The sequence below is a fragment of the Oryzias latipes genome, chromosome 11 (genome assembly GCF_002234675.1).
Source record: "Oryzias latipes chromosome 11, ASM223467v1".
Taxonomy (NCBI): Eukaryota; Metazoa; Chordata; class Actinopteri; order Beloniformes; family Adrianichthyidae; genus Oryzias; species Oryzias latipes.
Genome location: NC_019869.2, coordinates 20,486,184 through 20,497,763, shown reverse-complemented (window position 1 = coordinate 20,497,763; position 11,580 = coordinate 20,486,184). Strand labels below are relative to the sequence as shown.

Genomic DNA, 11,580 nt, shown 5'->3' with positions numbered 1-11,580 from the left:
CATAATAGGGTGAGGGGGTGGGGGGCTTAGCCTGCGATGAGCCTTGGGGGGTGGGTTTACTAGGCAGTGGCCCCCCTCCTATGGTTGCCGTATGGAGTGGGCCCCCCCTCTTTCGGTTTTATTTGCACCTCAGACATGTAGGGCCCTTGGTAGGGGGGGTGCTTGGACATCACTGCCAGCAAGCAGCGGATGTCCTCCTAGCACCCTACCCGCCAATTTTAACCGCACCTTAGACATTTAGGGCCCCTTGGTGGGGAGGGTGAGGGGACGTCACTGTGAGTAATCAGGAGATGTCCCCTTAGTGCCCTACCCGCCAATTTTAACTGCACCCCCCTTAGTACACACACCCCTCCCCCCTTAATAAATACATCCCAACATAAACACACACACATGCGCACACACACCTTCTCAAACACACATACACGCACACACATGTTGCAAGGAAGGTGGGACCTGGGTCCATCTGTCCCCTGCCTCTTCCCTGGTGGGGGGTACGGGCCCCTTTGCAACGGCGGCCGTGTCTCCGGGGTGCCGGCTTCCTGGGCCCGGTGGTGCTCTCTCCGCGCGGTGGGGGGGTTCACATTACATCTGAGCCGGGGGTGTCTGGTCCCTGGGGGGTGGGTTCTGGTCGTTGCTCCTGGGTGCTGGGCCCCGCCAAATTTCCAACTGTGGCCGAGCCTGGTCGGGCCATATTTACAACACCCCTTGTGGGCCCTCTTTTTTTCCCCGGGGTTCCCCCCTCCTGGGCGGGGGCGGCGGGCCCCCTGCCTCGCTCCTCCCTGGACCAACCGTGGGCCGGGAGTGCGGGGCGGGTCTCCCTTGGGGGGTCCTGGCTCGTACCTGGGGTTGGGGCGGGGGGATGCCCGGAACTCCTGGGTGGTGGTGGTGGGGTGCTCGTTTGGGGCTGTGGGCGTCCTTCTCCGGTGGGGCCCTGCGTTGGGTTCTCCCGGCGCGGCGGGGGGGCTGCTCTCCTGGTTGGGCTGGGGCGGCGCTCTCTTTCCCTCCGTGCCTCCCTGGCCTCTGGCTCTGGGGGCCTTGCGGCGGCCCTGCTGGCCCTGGCCCGGGCGGCGGTTGTTCCCTGCCGGTTCCCGTGTGGCGTTGGGGGGATTCCGGCTGCCGCTGCTGCTGCTGCGGTGGGGGTCTTGGGGTGGGGATGGCTGGGCACTCTCCCTCCTTCTTTTCACGTTCCACCATCCATTTTAGAAGAAGATAAACACTCACCTGAGCACTGGTGTTAGCTCACCTTTGCACTAACAGTTTGCATGATTGAATGAATGAAAGATTTCACACTAGTTGGTTTTAAGGCATAAGTATGCGTGTGAACACTATCTGTTTTGTGTACATGTCGACAGGTGGACATTTTTGCAGCTAGCAGGTGTGTTTATAACATTTGAGTGTGTGTGTGGACAGGCCCCGCCCTTTTTGTACTACATTTGAACCTTACCATAATGATTAACAATCAGTAAACTTGTTGCTTTATGCTGCTTCATGGTCTTACCCCCCTTCCCCTCCTATTATCACCCCCTACCCCCCCTCTCTCTAACGTCCCTCTCTCTTCTTCCCCTCTTTCCTTTTCCGTCCGGTCCAACACCAAAGATTTTCAGACATGATTGAAATCAATAAAGTTTGGCCTCAATTACAAAAGGGGTTTATTCAGACATACCTTTGGTCTGTCTGAAGATTAATAACCCCTCTTGTTAAAGTAAAATATGTCCAACACAATAGGCCCTCAGCTCTCATCTGTTTGCCTAGCTGTTGGACAGGACAAGTTAAAAAAAAAAAGAAAAAAAAAATGCATTTTAAAATAAAAATCTAGACAAATAAAAATAGATTTAAAAAATATTGCATGCTGTGGCAGATATAACAACTCAAAACGCTTTTAGGTTTCTTTCTACAACGTACTTGAGGAAGTTCCTCAAGTATAATCATAAATGTTACAGTTCATCTCTAACAAGAAACACTTTGGTTACATTTTAGTTTTGAGGAATCTGAACTGCTTAAATCCTCCCCTTCATGACTTTCCAGTTTACAAACAGAAACCACTTATTAGACCTGAACTTCACAATGTTTGGTATAAAAAGATCCCACATTCATGAGGTTTGGTTGACCTCATGGACACATCTGACAGAGATCAAAATCATTTTACAGTGAGGCTTGATCAATCAGAAATAGCTGAGCAGTCTCTTTTTCATCAAAGTTAAAGTTATGTGTTTTAAAGAGAAAAAAAAGAGAAAGAAAAGAAGAAGAAATAAATAAATAAATAAATAAATAAATAAATAAATAAATAAATAAATAAATAAATAAATAAAAAATAAAAATAAAAATAAAAAGTCCCTTGCTGCTTTTGCAGAGTGAACACCATGGGCGAAATGCATGTTCAAGAACCCCCATCAAAAGCTCGATGTGTACGTAGCTCTTCTTGAACTCTCATGGATCTATTTTTGTCCAAAAGTCTCTTTCTAACTGTTGAACTCTGACCTGTACTGAGCCAGGTTAGGCCTGCACTTCTTTCAAAGTTCTTGTGCTTTTTATGACCTCATGGATGAATCCTTGTTGGGTTCTTGGACTCATTTTTGCGTTGATAACCCCTGACTAGCCCCTTAACCGTGTCAGGTTTTTTCTCCATGTGTGGATGATGGAAACCACTGTGGTTTCTTGAAGTTCTGAAGTTTGTTATCCTTTAAAACTCAAACATGACAGAGACTTCGATTCCTATCTGTCCTTTGAAATACTTTCTGTTTGAAATCAAGCTTTTCCCTTTTTGGTATTCTTAATTTCTGAAATGAGCTCATCTCAGATTATGTGTTCTTAGTTTTAAGAGGTGATAAGAACTCTGTTCGTGTTTCCTGGTATACCTCAGCCCCCACCACCATCACGGGTCAGGACAGTAAAACTGTCACTACAGTCATGGAACAATTAACAGTCACAATAAAACTGTGACTAAGAGTAAAAGAAATAGTTGCTGAGCAGCTCAAACAGAAGCCTCTGCTTATCACATGTGTCTCATAAAAAACAAGAGTTTCTGTTTCAGTTTGACAGAAAGATGACAGGAAGATTACACGTTTCTGTCTCTGTTATTGTTATTCTTCCAGGCTCACAACCCAGTGGTCTGTAAGTTAAACCTTGTCATCCATCTATATCTATCTATCTATCTATCTATCTATCTATCTATCTATCTATCTATCTATAGAGAGAGAGAGAAGGAGAGAGAGAGAGAGAGAGAGAGAGAGGAGGCTATACCACACTCTCACCCTGAGCTTGGGTACACAGCCCCAACAACCACAGATACGCTGAGCGAGGCAGCAACTTACCTGAAAGACAAGATCATGTCTAGAATGAACACTAGGCAACCCTGACACCAGCTACAATGGCAACCTGGTGCAGGCAACAAGGAAATCTGCAACAGCTAAATACCTCCAAAGTGTAAGGCACGTCCTGAGAAGCCAGCTCAATGGCAAGAATAAGACCCGGGCAAAACACTGTTTATCACTGTTATCAGATACCCTGCAGGAATAATAAGATGGCCAAAGGAAGAGATACAGACCATGGATGCTAATAAACGAAAGCTCCTCACCATGCATGGAGGGTTCCATCCCAAATCCAGCACCCTGAGACTGTATGCTAGCCGCAAGGAATGAGGCCGAGGACTAGTGTCAGAGGGTTTACCTTTATCCTAAATGTAATGCATGATTTATTTTCTTGTTTTCTGTGTGCTGTGATTTTGTTGCTGTGCTTGTATAATTTTATTGTAAATATTGAGGACTATGCAGGAGGAAAAAAAAGGACTAATTGTCATGGTTTCAGTTTGTTTTGTCTTGGTTTTTGTTTTGTTTCTTGTTCTGTCATGTTTGGTTCTGTTCCCTGTTTTATTTTGAAAGGGTTCCTGTCTTGTCATGTCTTGAGTTTTACTTCCTTGGTCCCCATCTGCCCTGATCATGTTCACCTGTGTCTTGTCTGCCCTGTTTGTATATAAGTCATGTCTCTGCCTTCTTCTTGTGCTGGTCCATTAACGTCTTCATGTGTCTACGTCCCTTCATGCCATGTTCCATGTTTCCCGCCACGCCACAGTAAGTTTTGTTTTTGGTTTTGTCATCCTGCTCGGCAGCGCTTTTTGTTTACCATTAAACACCTTGCCCTGAAACCGTTTTGCCTCCCGCCTCTGCGTCTGCGTCCTACCTGCTCTCGAGCCCCCTCACCGTGACACTAATTGGAAACCCCCTCCCTAATGTCATGCGATTGACTGTTTGGCGTCATGCACTCTTTTAAAAGCCAGAGGGCAGGCAAGAGCAGCAGGTACGACAACTCCCCGACGAGGAAGAATTCGAGCCGGAGAAGAGGGAAGCGCACTGGGAGCCAGCTGGGCTGTGCAGAGGCGAGTTTCACCACTGGGACTGGGAGAGGACGTGGCGCGGTCGGGACAAACGCACGGTGTGGGAGGAACTGTGTCAACGCAATAACGCAGCTAAGTCAAGGAACGTGAACACGGTCGAACTTTGGAGAGAGTGTGGCCAACACTGTTGTGGTGCTGGGAATAAGGATCTCTGTTTACTCCTGCAGCGGCGTAGCAGGAGCAAAGGCTTCAGAGAGAAGACGCGCTGCAGCTCCCTGAACTGCTCACTCCTCTCATCAGATCCCTTCATTGGGCAGGATGTTTTTATGAACTTGACCAGTCGGTCCACTTGTGTTTTTTTAACTTTTTTTATACTGATTTTATTGATCTTTCATTTTTATTTTGAATTGTCGATTCAACTGTATTTTTAACTATTTTATTCTGGTTGGCTTTTAACTACTTTTTAACATTTTTTTTATGTGGATTGTTGACGTGATTGTATTTATTCATAATTGGGTCTGCATTTAACACAATAATACCACAGTAACTCATTTGCAAACTGGACAAGCTGGGTGTTAACACCCCCTTCTGCAACCGAAGACCACAAACAGTACGTGCCGGCAACAACACCTCAAATACAATCATTCTCAACACCGGGGCACCCCAAGGCTGTGTGCTTAGTCCGCTGCTCTTCACCCTGCTGACACATGACTGCACAACAACCCACAGCACCAACCACCTTGTGAAATTTGCAGACGACATCTCTGATGGCTCTCATCACCAAGGGCGATGAGACCAACTACAGGGTAGAGGTAGATCTGCTGAGAAAATGGTGCAGAGATAATAACCTCCTGCTAAATGTCAGCAAGACAAAGGAGATTGTTGTCAACTTCCAGAGGGGCCACACTCAACACCTGCCACTGATCATCGACGGTACTGCTGTGGAGAGAGTGAGCAGCACAAAATTTCTGGGGGTTCACATCAATGAGGACCTCACCTGGCCCGCCAACACCACATCAATGGCAAAGAAAGGTCAGCAACGTCTCTATTTCTTGCGTAAATTAAAAAGATCAGGTGCTTCACAAGCCATCATGACCAGATTCTACAGAGGAACCATTGAGAGCATCCTCTCCAGAACGCATGAGCTTCACAGACAGCTGAAAGCTTTGTTAAAGAAAACATGGCCGTGGAGACGGAGTAACAAAGTAGAGGGGAGAGAGGAAGATTTTCACACATGACGGGGGAGGAGAGCATCGAGTCATTGCTAGGACCGGAAGACAGGTGGAGGACAGGTAGAGTCTTCGGAACCCACACGGACTAAAATAAAGTCTACACACATAATTACACTGCCAAGTTCTGTGTTAGTGCAGTGTTTAGTTTTTTGTACTTTTGTTAATTATGGGAAAATTTCAAACAGTGAGGAATTTTTTTATGTTGCATGTGTATTTGTACTAAGATGTAATTGCATATTAGATCAACTTAAACGAGAAGCAGAAGCTAATTTTAAAATTCTATAACAAGGGGTAGTGTTGATATTAACCTAGTGTCTTGGAACATAAATGGCTGCAGCACGCGGATTCAAAGGAAAATAGTAATCAGTTACCTCAAATCTCATGATACTCAGGTTGCATTCATCCAAGAAACGCATTTTGGAAATGATAAGGAAGCCTTAAAAAGGCAAAGTGTTTCACAACTCAGTATCAAGAAAAAGCTGTGATGTGATGACACTTAGCAACAAGAAACTTAACTCTGTATTTCTAAAGCAGCTTCAGGATGATGATGGACAACTGTTATGCATTCAGGCCCTTATTAATGGGGTTAAGGTTGTTTTGGTGAATGTATATTCCCCAAATAGGGTTGAACCTGACTTTATTTACAAGATTAATAAGATGTTGAGTAATTTAGAAGGACAGGTATTGATGGGTGGGTATTTTAATCAGGTGCCTGATGATTTTCTAGATAAAAGTGCTAACAATGTTAATTCTACCACTAGGAAAGGGTTGGCATTAAATGCTCTCAAAGAGGAAATTGGGTTGGTAGATATCTGGAGACTTGTGCACCCCTCGGAAAGGGAACAGAGCAGCAACAGAGTTTTGACAAACTAAAAGCACTAGTTAGCCAAGCACCAGTACTGTGGATAGCACCAGTAGTTGTGGATGCAAGTTGAGAGGGTTTTTGTAGCGGTGCTACTTCAGGAAGGACAGCCGGTAGCATATGGCTCCAGGGCACTTACTGACTGTCAAAAACGTTATGCCCAAATTGAGAAAGAGTTGCTGGCTATAGTTTTTGGCTGCGAGAAGTTCCATCAATACCTATATGGAAGACACGTCCATGTAGAAAGTGAACATAAGCCACTAGAAGTGATATTCAAAAAGTCACTCCTCAGTGCTCCAGCTAGACTACAACGAATGCTCATGAGGCTGCAAAAGTACAGTCTGGAGGTTAAATACAAACCAGGAAAGGAGATGCATGTTGCGGATACACTAAACATAAGTGTCTAAAAGAACAGAAAGAAATACTCATAGATAAAGAGATGGAAGTTAACTGCATCAGCCATCAACTCCCAGTATCAGAGGAAAAGTTGAGGGAGTTTAGAAATGCAACAGCAGAAGATGCTGAGTTGAGACTGGTCGCAAAGGCAATTCAGAGTGGGTGGCCAGAAAAGCAGAGACAACTTCCAGACAAAATCAAGCAATACTGGACATTTAGAGAAGAACTACCTTATGAGGATGGACTCATATTCAAGAAATCAAGGTTGATAGTACCACACACAATGAGAAGTGAAATGCTCAGAAAAGTCCATGAATCACATATAGTTAAATGTAAGGAGAGAGCCCGAGATGTACTGTTCTGGCCAGGTATGGCTAAACAGATAGAGGAAGTTGTGGCTCATTGTGCTGTATGTAACATGCACAGACACAATAATCCCAAAGAGCCACTTATGCCACATCCATTTCCTGAAAGAGCACAGGAAAAAGTAGGTGTGGATTTTTTTCACTTCAATGATACTGAGTTCCTACTGTGTGTGGATTATTTTTCAAAGTTCCCAGAGATCGTCAAACTGAGTGGAACGACAAACTAAACACATCATCATTGCACTCAAGTCCATTTTTGCAAGACTTGGGGTGGCAGATGAGTTATTCTCAGACAATGGCAGACAGCTGGTGAGCCAGGAGATGGAGGATTTCAGCAATGCATGGGATTTCAAACACACCACCTCCAGTTCCACTTTCCCACAATCAAATGGACAGGCTGAGAGGGCGGTCCAGACAGTAAAAAACCTGTTCAAGAAAGTGCAAGACAGTGGTGGTGACCCATAGTGATGGGACGAGCGACACTGGTGCGTCAGCACTGTGCCGAGAGCTCAAGAGGGGAAACCTCGTATCAGTATGTGTATTGCTTTAAGAAAGAATCACGTGACCGATACAGGAACTGTATCGTTTGGATGTGCCGCGCCAAAGTGTGTTCATCAGGAAACAAACTGTATCAACATGTCGTGGGTTTGTCGGATGGAGTTTTGCTTGATCATGGATCGTCCTAGGAAGTGTTCCCCCGTGTGGAATAATTTTGATCTTGTGACGCCAAACAAGGTAAATCTTTTTCTCCTTTATATACTATTTTTTACGGTGGCGCATTGCACTCACTTTATCAGTTTATCAAGTGAATGACCTGTGATACATATGTCAGTTAAAGAGCCTTACAGTTGCTTTATTCATGTTATCATGTAATTATGAGATCCTGATCTCGTAATCATGAGATAGGGTGTCTATTTTTTTTAACAAGTGAATGCAATGTTCTGGTAAGAGGTTTGAATTGTTTTCAGATAAATTAACTTTTTATGTTATTGTAGGTGAAGTGTCGGCTCTGCTTCACAGAGCTATCTTATATCAATAAGAGCACTTCATCAATGCTGAGGCATTATAGAGCTCGGCATGGCAATGAAGAATTGGCAGATACTCGTGAGAGTACCCCAGGTATGTTGTCTCTCTAAAAATTGTGCTAAAAAAAAAAAAATGCATGCAGACAGGCTCCAGGCCTGGTATCGAACCTCCAACCCTCTTGCTGTGAGGCGACAGTGCTAACCACTACCCCACCATATCGTCCCATGACTATTTGATAATGTTTGTAAAAATGACAGTCCTTTTATTAAGCTTTTGACAAAATAGTTCATTTTGGCTTGCAGTTCCTAACAAGCAAGCAGTGGATGAGGCAGTGGTCAATATGATCAGACTGTCAGCCACTCAGTTTTGTTGAAAATGAGGGATTCAGGGAGCTCCTGAAGCTTATTGTACCCTCGTATGCTCTACCAAGCAGGAAGGTATGTTTAAGAATTTTTATTATATGTATTATTATTTGTACTAACTCTATAACTATATTTTATTGGTGTAACAGTATTTGGTTATTTTCAGACCATCAAGGACTTGGTGAGCCAGAGATATGAGGAAAATGAGAAAACCAAAAAGGACCTCCAGAGTGCAGTTGCTGTTACTTTAACAGCTGATATGTGGACGTCTATGAATATGGAGGCATATCTAGCCGTTACTGGCCACTATGTGGACAAAGAAAGCCATGAACTCCATTCATCAGTCTTGGCAGTGCAGCATTTTCCTCAGAAACGCACCGCAGAAAACATTGACACGGTTAAAAGGAGCCTCATGGAGGAGTTGGGCATAGCAGGAAAGGTCAGGTGTCTTGTCACTGATGCAACAGCAAACATGACTGCATGTGCTCGAATGCTGCAAATACGCATACCATTTTTTATAGCCCATTCCCTGAATTTAATTGTGAGAAAATCATGTGATCAAATCCCAACAATAACTGTATTACGCAACAAAACACGACACATTGTGACATACTTTCGATCAAGCGTGACCGCTAAAGAGAAGCTCACTCAAATACAGCAACAGCTGGGAACACCGGGCCATAAATTAATAAACGAAGTGCCAACACGATGGAACAGTACCTACCAAATGTTTGAAAGAATGACTGAGCAGAAGGAGGCAGTCTGGGTGTCACTGGCCTCATTAAAACCTGACATCACTCCACTGACTCCAGAAGAATGTCAGATCATTGAAGAGATGCTCAGGGTTCTTGCTCCTTTTCACCAAGCTACAAGAGAACTGTCTGAGGAAAAAAGGGTCTCTGGGTCGAAGGTCATTCCCATGATGAGAATCCTCTACATTGAGCCTCAACGTCAGGCTACAACAGTGACAAAAACAGCTGCTCAACAACTGGCTGAAAACCTGAGGTACTGACGCTATTTGCTGCATGGAATCTCTCAGTGTGATGACTCTGGCAACTCTGTTAGATCCCACAGTTAAAAAGAATGGATTTGTTAGCCAGCAAAAGGCAAGTGAAGCAGTGAAGAGACTGCAGTCAGAATGTGCAGAAGAAATGAGGAGCCAAGAGTCTGACCCAAGAGAAGAAGAGCCTAGCTCTTCACATGGGTCAGAAAACCCAGTTCAGGTATGAAAATACATTTCTGTGGCACTTTGTGATATGATATATCATGTGATACTAAAGTAATGATTAACTATTTTTTTAGGGCACAATCTCTGGAGAACTTTAGATATGGAGGTTGCAGAGACCCAGAAGACGAGGAACGCAACAGCTAACTCCATTATTGAAGTCCAACGCTACCTGGCAGAAACAAACACACCCAGAAAACAAGATCCTTTGCAATATTGGAAACTGAACCAGGAAATATACCCACATCTTCATAAACTTGCACTTAAAACTCTCTGCTCACCATCATCGTCTGTACCATGCGAAAGAGTATTTTCCAAGGCTGGGGAGCTGGTGTGTAAGAGGAGAAATCGCCTTGGAGCAAAGACACTCCAAAAACTTTTGTTTCTCAATAAAAATTCATGAACTAATCACTTTTTTGTCTTTTATTTCATATAATTTAACAGTTAAGTTGACAAATGTGCACATAAGTTAAAAAATTGTAACTATGAATTTTTACTCTAATTTGCTGTATTTTACATACCAACTCAGTTTTAGCATTTACACGAACAAGGAATTTCTTTACCTGCAATGATTTTACAACTACTGCAGGGGTCACTATTGGGTGACCAACACAGTATCAATACAGTGCTGACACAGTTTGTTTAGTGTGTCAATACACTCCTTGAGGTATCATCGTCCCATCACTAGTGACCCATACTTAGCCTTGCTGGAATACCGGAATACGCCACTAGATGGGGTTGGCCTTTCACAGGCACAATTTCTCCTTGGGAGAAGACCCAAGTCAACAATTCTTGTGTCGAAGGCATTGTTACAACCTGCTCTTCATGAAAATGCCAGGAGTGACCTTGTGAGGAGACAGGAAAGACAGAAACAATCCTTTAATCAAAGAACCAGGATACTGTCTGAACTCCAAGATGGGGAAAATGTGAGGATTAGGCAAGGCAGCAAGTGGGAAACAGCCACTGTGATAAATAAACCCAATCGGCCAAGATCTTACATAGTCAAAACCCCAAGTGGACAAGTGTACAGGAGGAACCGCAGACACTTGCTTCAAACCAAAGAGACTTCATTTCTCAGGACATCACAAGATACTTTGTCAGAGAACGCCTGTGAGGTGGATTCAGAGACAGATCAAAATGTTGACTCACCCTTCTCAACTCAAGATGGTTTCACTGAACCACATTCAAGAACTTATGACTGACAACACTGAATGTGTCAACAGCCCTATATGAAAACAACACACTGTGGTCGGCCTGTAAGAATGCTGCAGCGTTATCAGGACTAAAAAGGAAAAAAAAGAAAGTGCTACATGTTGAGAGGTTGCGTTCCAAGTGGTTTTATATTTCAATCATGCTGTAAGGTTACAGGTATTTGATTTTGTTTACAAGGAGTTTAGTCTATTGATTTTGATTAGTAATACTAGCATTTGATTAGTTAGTTGAGTCTATTCAGAACTATGCTAACTTTCAGTGTCTGTTTGATAGACATAAGTAAAGACAGTGCGTCACCTGTGGGTCTTTTTTTGCGAATGTTGACCACAATTTCTTGTAAAAAAAAAAAAAAAAAAAAAAAAAGATGAAGTGTATTGGAGGTGTTATACGCTTTGTGTCCACAGGTGTTGCTGTGAGATTTGAGTTTTGTACTGTTGTGGTGCAGTAAAAGACAACTGAATAAACAGACGGTAAACTGAAAACTTGACTCGTTACACGTCGTAAATTACATGGTTGAATGGAAATTTTTGTTTACAGCACTAACAAGTTTTGGATTTGGAGACAATTTCT

At 43.7% G+C, this 11,580-nt stretch overlaps 1 long non-coding RNA gene across 1 annotated transcript; it reads left to right on the top strand.

Annotated features, from left to right (window-relative positions):
- The first annotated feature begins 8,762 nt into the window (after window positions 1–8,762).
- On the top strand, window positions 8,763–10,209 carry LOC110015885. The gene is made up of 2 exons (XR_002291150.2): window positions 8,763–9,796; window positions 9,876–10,209. It is a non-coding gene; the product is annotated as an uncharacterized LOC110015885 (long non-coding RNA).
- The last annotated feature ends 1,371 nt before the right edge of the window (window positions 10,210–11,580 follow it).